This window comes from Quercus lobata, chromosome 11, assembly GCF_001633185.2.
Source record: "Quercus lobata isolate SW786 chromosome 11, ValleyOak3.0 Primary Assembly, whole genome shotgun sequence".
NCBI lineage: Eukaryota > Viridiplantae > Streptophyta > Magnoliopsida > Fagales > Fagaceae > Quercus > Quercus lobata.
Window position 1 is genome coordinate 4,409,796 of NC_044914.1, and position 13,392 is coordinate 4,423,187.

The window sequence follows — 13,392 nt, forward strand, 5'->3', positions numbered from 1 at the left end:
AAAAAAAAAAATTATCATTTTTACATATTACACTTTTAAAGTTTGGGTTAATTTTAATTTTATCATATAAAGTTTCCAAGTTTTGTCTACTCCCCTAATATTATGTGGTTGGATTTGCTCCATTCCATCCATGCACCATGTCTAATTGTCCGTAAAGGTTCAATGAAATTATGACATATCATTTTAGTTATATTTACCACCTCAATTAAATAGTTTAATTTTCTTAAAAAAAAGTCTTCCAAATCTAAAAATTATAAAAAGTAATAGTAAAAATGAATCACCAACTAGAAAGCAATAGCTTTTCTTGAAGTACTGAAAAAAAGGAAAAAAAAGAAAGAAAAAAAACTTTTAAATCTCCAATCGTCTATCACCTTCCAAATAAAACCAGTAAAATCAGCCTAAAATTTAGAACAATTGAAATAAAATTATTGAGCATTACCATTATAAATACAATCGATAGGCTTAAAAGAAGAAGAAGAGTGTAATTGTAAAAAAAATAAAAATAAAATCAACTAAAATTACAAAAAAATAAAATAAAATAAAGTTCATCTTTTTGCCCTGGAAATTTGAATTGTTTTTATTTTTTATCATTCATGTTTAATTTGCCTTTTTATTTTACTATTTTTCTCTTTGTGCGTCACGTGCACCGACGAGAGAGTCTTCTGGAGAGTCTTTTGGGTTAATATTGCAAAATTTAAAGTTAATTTGCGTTATAGGAACTGTTGGAAGTTAATTGGGAAATTGAGGAGAGAGACTGAATGTCGGCAATGGGATTGCCGAAATTCAGCCAAAAAGCAGGAGAGAGAAGAAGCAAAAGAGGAAAGAGAAAATGTTGAATTTCGGCAATGGGATTGCCGAAATTCCACTGCCAGTTCTACTCCTCGAGAGTGTTGTGTGTCCGAGTGTGGAGTGCTCTTAAAATAAATAAAAAAAGGCAATGGCGGCAATGCCATTGCCGAAATAGGGGAATAATTTTTTTTTTATAGCAATTATGGTAATGGCATTGCCGAAAATGGGAAAAAAAAAGTGGTTTCGAAATCTCTAGGAGAGTAAAAAAAAGGTTTCATGTCCACAATATTTTCACAATAAATCACATATAATTAATCCACAATATTTTTACAATAAATCACATATAATTAGTTATTATTAGTTAAAAAATTTTGTGACAACTAATTGTGGCAATGGTATTGCCAAAATAGGAAAAAAAAATTTGTGGCAATATCATTACCGAAATAGGGAGAAAAATAAAAGTGACAAACTACTTGAGGCAATTGTATTGCCGAAATAGGGAGACAAAAAAAATTGGAAATACTATTGCCAAAATAGGGGAATAAAATTTTTTTTAGCAATTGTGACAATGGGATTGCCGAAAATGTGAGAAAAAAAAGATAGAAGGATTATGGCAATGGAATTGCCAAAATTGGGAAACAAATTTCGGCAATTCCATTGATGAAAATGTGGAAAAAAAAAAAAAAAAAAGAGAGAGAATTGTGGGAATAAAAAATTTTCCCTATTTCGGCAATAGCATTGTCGAAAAATGTGAAAAAAAGAAGAAAAAAAAAAAAAAGAAGGAGAAAAGGGATTACGGCAATGGGATTGTTGTAATCCTTTTTTTTTTTTTTTTTTTCCACATTTACGGCAATAGGATTGCCGTAATCCTTTTCTCCTCTTTTTTTTTTTTTTCCTCACATTTTTAGCAATCCCATTGTCACAATTGCTAAAATTTTTTTTATTCTCCTATTTCGGCAATGGTATTTCCAATTTTTTTTTCTCCTTATTTTGGCAATGCAATTGTCTCAAATAGTTTGTCACTTTTATTTTTCTCTCTATTTCGTCAACGGTATTGCCACAATTTTTTTTTTCCTATTTCAGCAATGCCATGGCCACAATTAGTTGTCACAAATTTTTTTAACTAATAATAACTAATTATATGTGATTTATTGTGAAAATATTGTGGACTAATTATATGTGATTTATTGTGAAAATATTGTGGACATAAAACCCTTTTTTTTACTCTTCTAGAGATTTCGAAACCACTTTTTTTTTCCATTTTCGGCAAATGCCATTACCACAATTGCTTAAAAAAAAATTTATTCCCCTATTTCGGCAATGGCATTGCCGCCATTGTCTTTTTTATTTTATTTTAAGAGTACTCCACACTCGGACACACTAAGACACACAGCACTCGGACAGTAGAATTGGGCAGTGGAATTTCGGCAATCCCATTGCCGAAATTCAGTCGCTCTGATCAATTTGTCAATTAACTTCCAACCGTTCCTGAAATGTAAATTAACTTTAAATTTTACAATATTAACCCAAAAGACCGAACAAAAAAGAGGAACCCCAAAATTTTCAAAATAAAAAGAGGAATGGTAATTTGAAATTCTTTCTCTCTCAGAGTATGGATCCGAACACAGCAGGGCGTTACACTTCTCCTCCTCGATGTTCCTCATCGATACTCAGGTACTATATTCTTCTTCTTCTTCTTCTACTTCTTTCTTCTGTTTGGTTTTACTTATATTTATTCATCAATCAATCAATCAATCAATGTGGCAGATGTTTCCTGTTGGACCTACTTTTAAGGGTATCAAGATGATTCCTCCTGCTTCTCATTTTCTATATTATAGTTCATCCACCAGGTTACTTTGATTGTCAGAAATCTTATGTTCTTGTAATTTATTAGTTATTGTATTTTTATGCGATTTTTGTTTGTATAGCAATTTTGTAATACTTGTTGCACGCAGAGATGGCAAGGATTTCTCACCAATTATTGGTTTCTTTATCCACGCTGCTCCTTCTGAGGTTTCAAATGCATTTACTTTATTTCCAACTTTTCTGCTTTAGTTTATAGTGTGTTCAATTCGCTCCGCTCTTTGTAGAATCTTTCATTTTGTTTAGTACTACAATTTATAACAGTTGCCATCTATTGCTGTCTTAATGTCGGTTGCCATTTATAACAGTTGCCATCAATATCTGGTCATGTTGGAGCCGTTTCTAGGTCCAAAACATATCCTAATTGTACACTTCAACCATTTGATGCATCCATGCTCCTAGATAGAAGATCTAGATCTTTTCCAATTTCATTAATAACTATTTCCTCTATGTTTGAAATGAGGCTTTGATGGAACGCGCGTTTGAACTGTAAAAATAAGAGGCCAACATGATTTATTATACAAATAATTAGGTAAATCAGCCCATGTTATTAAATGTTCAAGAAAGATGAAGCGAGAGAAAAACTTGTTTTTGAAACAGTTTGTATAAAATTGTGGCTGAGAGAATAAAATAGAAACAAGTAATTGACATCTTTATGTTATAATTTTCAGCATAGTTTCCTACTGGCATCCTGCCATTGCATAACAATAAGGTTATTGTGTACTTGCCCTTTTTAAGCATGAAAGCTTAGATAAAGTGAGCTTTTTTTAAAATGTGATACACCCCTATAACTGGGGAATAATTGATTAGATTTAACTGGAGGCCACTTCATTTAGCCAATTTTTGTGTGTCTAGATTTGTGGAGAGTGTGAAGTTAATTAACAATAAGTTATTTTGAAATGAGGTGGAAGTTTGCACCAGGAATGATCATTCTCATGTAAATGGCTGTAACAGCTAGTTGTTTGTAGGTGGGATCAACTACAGGAAAGATTTGTCAAAGTATCAGGAGAAGAGGTTTGTAACCATTTTAATTGCACATACCATTTATTTATTTATTTTTAGTACCTGATGCATATAGCTACTAATATGGGAACAGAGTCAGACTGATGTATTTTGCAACCTGCATGGATTTGCATTGTGGCCTCAAGTCTTGACATTAGTTAGGGAACTTGTGCCCTTTTAGGTTTTGGCAAAACAGAACTTGCTAACCTGCTGCATTTTGGAAGCGCTACCGAGCAAGAAAAATCGATTAGGCGTCCGTTTTAGGAAAACCTGGTTCTTTTCCCCTCTTTGCAATCAAATGCTTATAAAGCTTTGAAATCATGTAAGGAAATCAAAAGATGGTTTTATTTAAAAACATTTGAGCATTTGACCGAGTATGTCTGAAGAAATTATAAAGTTGACTTAGAGTTAGTCCTCAACTAATTTTCCAATAGGGCTAGATGTTTTGAGGGATGTGAATGGTCCTTGCTAGAGATTAAGTCTTTTTTCTGCCATACTCTCCTTGTTTGGAGTGTCGCTTTATCGCATTTTACTTGTTCTTCCATTCCTATTTTACTTGATCATTATAATTTTGATTCTTGATTTTTGCCCCCACAGTACATCCCCAATGTACTCATGTTGGCTGGTTTTTTAATAAATTTTTTTTTACGTTATCTATCATAAAAAAAAAAAAATCTGAAAACCAGACTAACCTGATGTCAGTTGATTGCTTAATGCAGTTGCAATATTGGTTTTTTTTCTTGCCTGATTTCCTTAAATTGGGTTTTAATCTAATCAAAGTTAACTTGAGAATACAAAAATTGTGTAGTACAGTGAGAATTTGAACTTGACATAATGCTTTTACATGGTTATGTTCCCCTACTTGGTAGATCCTATTGTTCAAATCTATAGAAGTGGACATTCAACCCTCATAATATATTCTGCTAGGTGATCACTTGCAAGATTTATAGCTATTATGCCACTCAGTTTCACCAAGCTACCTGCTTTGAAGCTTGAAACTTTGCTTTTGTGAAGAATGCTTTGAGTGTCTAAGGTCTAAATTTAAAAATCTTGTTGATCTGAAACTGAGTTTGTTTTCTCTCTCTCACTTTTGCTTTGTTAAGGAAGAGAGATATTGTCAGGCAGTTAAAAGTTTGGAGTTCGACAGACAACTTGGTCCTTATAATCTAAAGCCAGTATGGAGATTGGAAGCATTTATCAAATTACATTACAAAGAGCATTATTGAATGGATTGGTTTGTTCCATCTAACTACACTTGGGGCTCTTAATACTGCAATCTATTATGAGTTTCTTTACCATTGTCGCTTGTGTTTGATTTATTATCTATTTTCCATCTGCGTATATGTTTCTTTTTCAATCAGTTTTAGTTTCTCTTTCATGTTGGTGATATTTAGATGCTTCTTGCTCACTGATTTTCTGTTGTAGTTATGTTTCTTATGAAAAATGGATAAAACAGATTTGAGACTAGACTTTGAAGTTGGAAAATGGTAGACTTTGAGAGGGATTGGCACTAGGAAAATGGTGGAAATTAGTCTCATAATTATCTAACCAAGGTTGGGAAACCATGTAACAGTAGAAAGCTTTAACGATTTAGAGTAGTGTCATGCTATGGGATACATGTTATATGCTATGAAGCATGGGTGTGTTTTTGGGTGCGAGTGTGGGTGCAGGTGTGGGTGCGGGACTCGGCAATTTTTGAAAAAATAGGGTGTGGGTGTGGCTGGGTGCGGTCGATTAAAAAATTATTAAAATTATTTTTATATAGTGAATTTAATATTTTTATATAAAAAAATTCAAATAAATGGTAGAATTTATTATTAAAAAACAATTATTTATGATTTTTTTTAATAAAATCAATATTTTTGGTAATTATAAACAAAAAACCACATTTCAAGAGGGTTCCTTTACTCATTTTCCAATTCCCAAGCCCACCCACATTAAATAATTAACTTTTCCACCTACTTAATTTATATTCTTTTGTTACATACCTTTATTTTTCTTCCATCCATTTTTTTGTGTCTTCTCATCTTCTTCTTCCTTCTCTTTTTTTTTTTCCCTCTCACAAGGCCACATGAAGCAGAAGAATTGCAGCCGCTGTCCATTTCGGCGGCTGTTTTGGCCGTATTGGCATGTTTCGGTGGCCGTTCGGCTGTATCAGTTCCCGTTTCCACCCGAATCGGCGTGAATCTGGCCGAGTCGGTGTGAATCGCTGTGAATAAAAAAAAAAAAAAGAAATAAAAAGGGGAGAGTCGGCGCATCGGACACCGCGTTGGACTCCGGTACGACGACCTTGGAGCCGTGTCGGTGCTTTCTAGGTTATATGTCTATAGATGTGTGCAATTTTCTCATCAATTTATTTTGTGTGGAGGAATTATCATCGAAGAAGAGATTATTGACCATTTCTTAGAAGGAGTTCTAATTTTCAATACAAGAGAGTGAGAGGCAAAGGTATGCAGTTCTTGTGTTCAAGAACAGGGTGGAGGATGAGATTGGACTCATAGGGTGTGTGTGCAGGAATGAAGAAATATGAGGTTGTGGTCATTTTTGGTGAGTGGATATCTTGGTGGTTTCACAATTGAGAGGCACAAGTAGTCGTTAAAGTTGAGCAGAAACTTTTGGTCTATTGTCAGGAAAATATATATTGGGGACATGGTCCCTAAGCTCCTCAAAGATTACATTTAAGCAGTACAATTTGGTACTACTCTAATTTTGGCCTTTAAAAATAATATCGGGACCTACCAAGCTTTATGCAATTTATCTGCACCATCATATGTTTAAACAGTTCTACCCCTTTTGGAGGCCCCCTTGAAAGGTTTCCATTGTCCATCCCTCTGAGTGTATCGAAGGTACAAACGTGTCTAGATTACGTTGATTTTAGATTTAAAAGATATTTTGTAGATATAAGGTACATTGATAAATTACCTCTTGTTTTAAAATCTCAAGGGTGAATTTGTCATTTAACCATTATTCTAGTATACATCAACTTTCAAATTTGTCTAACTTGACTCTTATATCATATGAACTTAGACACTGATCACTAAAAATATCCATTGATTCTTTAGTTTCTATGCCTTATGAGGGACTAAAAATGTGCGATGGGCTTTCTGAAATGAGTCTTTTTACAGCTGAGTATTTGGTGGTGTGGGAAAAAATTTATTGTTTGTTGGTGTGACGTGTGTTTGAGGGATGGTGAATTATTCTTGAACTGCCCACTTAAAAAGACATTTGATCCTTTGATTTTTCCTTATTTGGTATTTATTGGTTTTTGCCTAAATTTTTGGGTAGAACTTATCGTGGCTTGTTGGGAATGTAAGCTTGGGGGGGAAGGTTTATTATGGCAAAAGACACCAGCTTCTTCTTGTTTGATATATTACATTTGCAAGAAGTGTAAAGAAAGGGCATTTGATTGGCTGGAGCGTTTCTTTAGTAAGATAAATGGCTCGTGCCACTCAGAAACTTCGTTTATCATATTTGTTGTTTATACTGCACCTAATGGCTACCACTATATCATTGTTTTATTTGGTTTAGATCATGAATTCTATTTTATTCTTATTTTATTTTTTTATCCCAGTTATCTTGATTCTTTGTTTACTTTGAATCTGTGGTTTATATTTTGATACTAAGGCTTGGTTGTTGTTTGAATTTATGGTTTGTGTCTTCTGATTGTCAATTCTGCATAAACTTTTAAATTTAAATGATTCATTCAACATGCAGAACCCATTGGAGGAGAGATCACTGTTGCATGTGAATTAGGGATAGTTACAAATGCTCCTAAAACAGCAATGAAAAAAGCACTAGATGAGCAGATGAAGTCTAGTAAGTTCTTAACATCAGTGGACAATTCTCAGAGCAGAAGATGTTACTATACATCAATTCCCCGTGTTATCAAACAAAAAGGAATACATGGGCAAGAACTTACTTCCTTGAATATTGACAAGGTAAGAGATCTTAGAGACTTAGACATGACCTCAACAGATTCTACCATTAGCATTTACTGATTTCGGTTTTAACTTCCACTGATCTTTTTAGACACAATTGTTAGAAAGTTTGCTGATAAAGGATTATGGGGGTTCTGAAGATGTACTTCTTGGAGAGCTGCAATTTGCATTTTTGGTATGTGTAGACCTTTATAAAACTTTCTTTATGTTGAAATTTCTGTTAGGTTTTATGACATCTGAAAATTTGGCAGATGGGACAATCACTTGAAGGATTTCTACAGTGGAAAGATTTGGTTAACCTTTTATTTGGATGTATTGAAGCTGTAAGTATTGATTTGGCTACTAGTTTTCCATTGATTTGTAGAACAATTTTGGTGAGATTGAATTTGTTCTCACTGTCCTAATGATGTGAGTAAACTTGAAAGGTGTAGGCATTTTGGTCCTTTTGTGCCACGTGTCATCTTATGCTTTCATTGCTTTGGTTTAAAGAAAGATGCGGAAGATGATGTGATGATTCTCTTCAATGCCAAAAATTTGACTTAATCGTTTGGTATAATTGAAAACATTGCCTTGATATACACAAAATTGTCATTGTTTTCCTTGAGCTCAGAACTTCATTTTCAAAAACATGTGTGGAATATTAATTGATTTAAAAATACCTCAAATCCATGTAGTTTCTTGTTACTTTGCATAGGAATTCTACGGCACTTTATGCTCTAGGGCCAAAGTTGTGGTTTTGATGGTGCAAATTGCCGAATTCCCTCAGCTTTTGTCATTCAGCTGAACAAATGTGGTTGGAACTCAAACCTTTTCTTTTGAGTGATCTATCATACAAAAGACTTTTCTTAAAAGTTTGGTATTTTGACTCGAGGTTATTTTAGTGCTTTTTTATCATGGGACATCAATCTGTTTGAGTTATGATAGAGATTAAATTTCATATTCTTAGGTAGGGATTAGTTTAGTATCTGGATTAGTATTTGAGTTTTCTTAGGATTTGTTTCATGGATGTTTATTTTTATGTCTTTTTTTTCCTAGAAGCTCTATAAAAGCTCCAATGATTTATTTTGGAGGCAGACTATTGAGAATATTTTTGAATAATGATATTCATTCATGTAAATTGCATATGTGTTTGGTGTGTGATTCCAAACAACCCTTAGGTGGTGAAGCTAGGCTGTCTTGCATCATTTTGCTATTTGATATTGCAAACAGCATTATAGTAATTGTGGCATTGGTCATTGAATAGAGGCACTATCATTGTTAGAATTAGAACGACATAATCTTTGTTGGAGGTGACTTGAACATATTCTTTGTTGCTATTTTGTGGAATTTGTCAATATCTATTTATTGTAGAAAATTTTACATGTTTCTGAAATAATTCATAGGTGATATCATGGTTGTATGTAGCTATATAGTTAACATATTATTATGATATTGCTTGGAGTCCAATGTGGTTTAGATTTAATAATTAGATTTTTTTTTTTTTTTTTTAAAATGTTGAGAGGATTTTATTTTTGTTAACATGTATATGTCTTTTTTTGCAGCCTTTTCATACAAGGACTCAACTATTCTTTAAAAAAAAATTATTATTATTATTATTTTTGGTAAATGAAAGGAAAGTTTGTTAAATTATAATAATAATTATTATTTTGGTAAAAAAAGGAAAGTTCAAATTTTTTATTTTTTATTAATTCAATAGTTACAATGGGGAAGGAGATTTGAACCTTGGATGTTTTCATTTAAAATACTAGGAGGTGTTTGTTGAGCTACATGACTTTTGCCTATTTTGCTATCTAATTGAATGCAGAGCAGTGATAGCTTGGGTTGGGGCGGTTCTACATGTTGTTCAAGGGGTATTGGGAAAAAAATTATCTATATATGGAACATTTATTTACTAGTTTAATTTGCTCTTGAAAATACTTTTGCACACTTAAACTTAAATCTTGCATACCCTGATCACATGTTAGCCCAACCCAAAACCAAATAACAGAGATTTGACCATTTGAATTGTGTGTGTTTGTTTGATATTGATTGTGTGCATTATTTTTCAATTCTTTTTTTGTTATAATGTTATTTGTATGAATTTTGGTGTTTGTAAATGTGTACGTGTATGGTATAAATATAATATAACTCTATATAATTTAATAATTAGGAAATGCAAAACGTTTGTTACATTTGTGTGTATGTATTGTTATTGTTATTATGTTATAATAACCTATTATTATAAAGTTAGATTCATGAAAAAAAAATAGTAAAGATAGTGATTGACTGATTGTTTAAGTATTTGATTCGTTAAGTAGACACTTAGTGTATTATTTATATGTATGGATGAGTGTGGTTGTGTGGGTCAACAACTAATGCATTGCTAATGGGTTGAGTTTTGTCATTTAGTTTAAAATATTTTTATAAAAGAATGAAAAATAGATAATGATTACTGCATACAAATTAAAACATTATACAAACTTGTCACACCTACCCACCTTGATAATAGATAATGACAATTGATAATTAACTATCATGTAAGGATTTCAAAATATGAAAACCCATAAAAGGAAATTGTAAAATTTCATGTATTTGTGTTTTTTTTTTTTTTTGGTATGTCAATAACTTGATATATTCAAGTTCTCTTTTTATAAAATTTTGAGTTTAATTTAAGTATTTTAATACCCCTTGAAACAAATCCTAGAGCTGCCACTAAGCTTGAGATGTCTATTAAGGCATATGCAAGATGTAAGTCAACGCAACAAAGCCTTCGATCATCAATTATTTTCTTTTTGTGATTTTGTTTTTCGTTTCATCATTGTGCTCAATGTGGGGCCATTTTGTTTGATAGACTATAGGACCTTGTTCCTTTGTTACTAAATAAGAAAGGGTAAGGTTGTTTGATGGTCTGCCCTAATTTTCAAAAGCCTAATCAGTTTTAGTTGGCCTTTTGTTATATATTTCTGTTATCAAAAGTTTTTATTTTATTTACTTCTTTGAAGTCCTCTTCTTGCTGAAGGCTTTAATTCTTATGTAGCCCCTTATAAGTTGAAGTATTTAACTATGATATTGGGCATGAAATAAGCTTAGTTGGCTTATTGGGTTGTTACTGTATTTGCAACATCTGTAGTTAACTTGCATAGAATTTCCTAGTATGTTTGATTCGCCAAATTAAAATTTTTAATGCATTGATATTTGGGAGTAGGGGGATTTGAATTATGGATTTCTCGGTTGGAAACACTAAGAAGTGCCAACTAATTGGCTACATGCCTCTTTCTTTCTGCATTTAATACTGAATAACCCTCAATAAATGTAATTGTCCTATTTTTGCTGTTAGTTTAATACTGAGCTCTGACAACTTATAGAATTCTATGCAATTCATTAAGGTTATCTACTATCAACTGAAATTTGGGCTTGAGAAAGATCATAAAGATACTGGTGGTGCAGCAACAGGGGTATCTACACTACTGAATGATTCATGGTTATCTACTGATAGCTTTTTACACCATCTTTGCAAGGTACCTCTTGAAGTTTGCTAAGTCATTGTTTAAATGCATGATTGTGCTACCATGCTTAACTGGAATTTTTTTGTAAATTTACAATGCCCCTTGTTAATATCACTTTTATTGGCTAGTCAGATTTCAAGGCTTTCATTGATCTATTGAACTATTTACCTACTCACCAACATTTATTGGTCAATTTAAGCAACTTGCTTAAGAACCAGTAAAAATCATTGCTTAGTCACTTTTAATCACATTGATTATGGATTTTCTACTCTGCGAATTAGATGTGTATTTATTACTCTAGCTGGTTTTATAGAGATACATGTATATAACATATAAATTTGCATATACAAAAAATTCATGTCAAGGAAATTTGCTTCATTCATAAAACCAAACATTATCTCGTTCACATTATTTACAATTATAAAAATTGTTGAAAAACTCTACCATGTTGCTTTACCCTCTCTCTCTCTCTCTCTCTCTCTAGAAACAAAAAAACAGAAATCTCTTGTTAATTCCTACTCAATCATTTATGATTTTGATTTTGATTTTGAATGTATAATTTTTGTTGACTAGTTACAAGTTCATATCTCTAGTGTCATTTGATTCATTTCATACTAGATAGCTAGATCTTAATACATTTTTGGGATATTGAAAATTTAAGTATGTTTTAGGATGATATCTTGCAAATTGAACTATGCATTTTTTGATTTCCTTGAATAAGGATGTTTACTTTCTTATTTTTATTTTTTAATAGATAGAGACAACTCACGTATTTGTACAAGAATGAATCAATGACCTCAGACACTTATGCTTTACGGTGGGAGACATAAAATCAAGGTTAAAATACCGTCTACATTGTAAGTTTGGGGTTGCTGTCCTTGTCAATGAGAATTTGTAATTTTCACCCTCAAGTATGAAATCAATGTCAATGTGCCCCCTTCCATCATGGTCTGTCTCATTTTCGCTATTAATCCACTCAAATATGACATCATTATAGGGTGGTTGCAGTGATTTCTCCTGGGTTTGCCTTTAAGTTTGTGGCTAGGCTGGCCATACACAGTGGTGATTTGGTGGCTTTGAGGTGTTTGGATGGGTTGATTTTTGGGTTCGGGTTAGGCTTTGGGTTAATTTCTTCTCTTTTTATTCAAAAGGACGTAATTTTTGGTGGGTTAGTGGCAAGACGATGAGGGACAAAATGATAGTGACCCCAAACTTAAGGGGTGTAAATCATATTTTAGTGTTGGAGTTAAAATTTGGTGGTTACCTTGGAAAATGGTTGATTTGTCTTGGTTTTAGGTGATTGATAGCTCGATATGAATTTGTAATATCAATGTCATACCTGTAATGGCTAGTGATGGCTGAAATGCATGACATAAAGGCCAATAGTGGTCAATATTTGCCATCTGATTATGTCTGAAATGTATGACTATAAAGGCCAATAGTTGTCAATAGTTGATATTTTTCAATAGTCTGGTAGCTTTGCAAGTAGTTGCTTTTTGCTGATTAAGACAAATTGCAATGTCTTCTCTTTTTATTATTATAGACGAGGAAACTTAAAGAGCTGCTTGAGAACAATCTCGAGTGGGTGTTTCAGTTGAACAGTGCAGTTGATGGAATATACTTTGAGAAGATGACGAGGTTAGTGTGTAACGATATTAAAAATTTGATCTATGAAACTTTCTCACTCATGATCTCATCTTTGCTCATTGTTCAACTTTGCAGTTTGTTCTAGTAGTAGAGATGTTGGATGGCCCAAGTTGTAATTAACTTTGGCAATTGAAGATAGGGATTGTGGTCCTCCATTCCATTACTGTAAACACACTTTAGTGATACCTAACTTGGTTTACAATATTTCAATTTCTTACCAATTTTTAAGGCAAATTCTTTTCAGTTTTCATTGGTGCAGAAGATATAAATATTTTTGTATATTATGAAAAAAAAAAAAAGACTTGGTATTTATATGCAATATGTAATAGACTTCTTAGAATAATATTTATGTTGAATTCTCCCTTTAGTTATCAGCTTAAGATTTTGTTATAAATTGGTAATTGATTATGGTATTAATCACTTATTGAGGGAAAGTTTAGGCTCACATATAAGGAGGTCATAGAATAATGGTTAAATTATTATTTTCTATTTCCTTTTCATTTTAAAGATGTACAATGTTCAAGAATTTTTTGGGTAATTTTGCATTACTAATGTTCAAGATTTTCTTGTGACTTGATTTCATAATTATTTTTATTTGCCAAGAGCCTTATAGCTCAATTGACACATTCTAGTGTTTTTAATATAAATATTTACGGCTCAAATTCCTC

At 32.3% G+C, this 13,392-nt stretch overlaps 1 pseudogene; it reads left to right on the top strand.

Annotated features, from left to right (window-relative positions):
• Positions 1 to 2,328: 2,328 nt before the first annotated feature.
• On the top strand, positions 2,329 to 12,967 carry LOC115967787 (annotated as a pseudogene).
• The last annotated feature ends 425 nt before the right edge of the window (positions 12,968 to 13,392 follow it).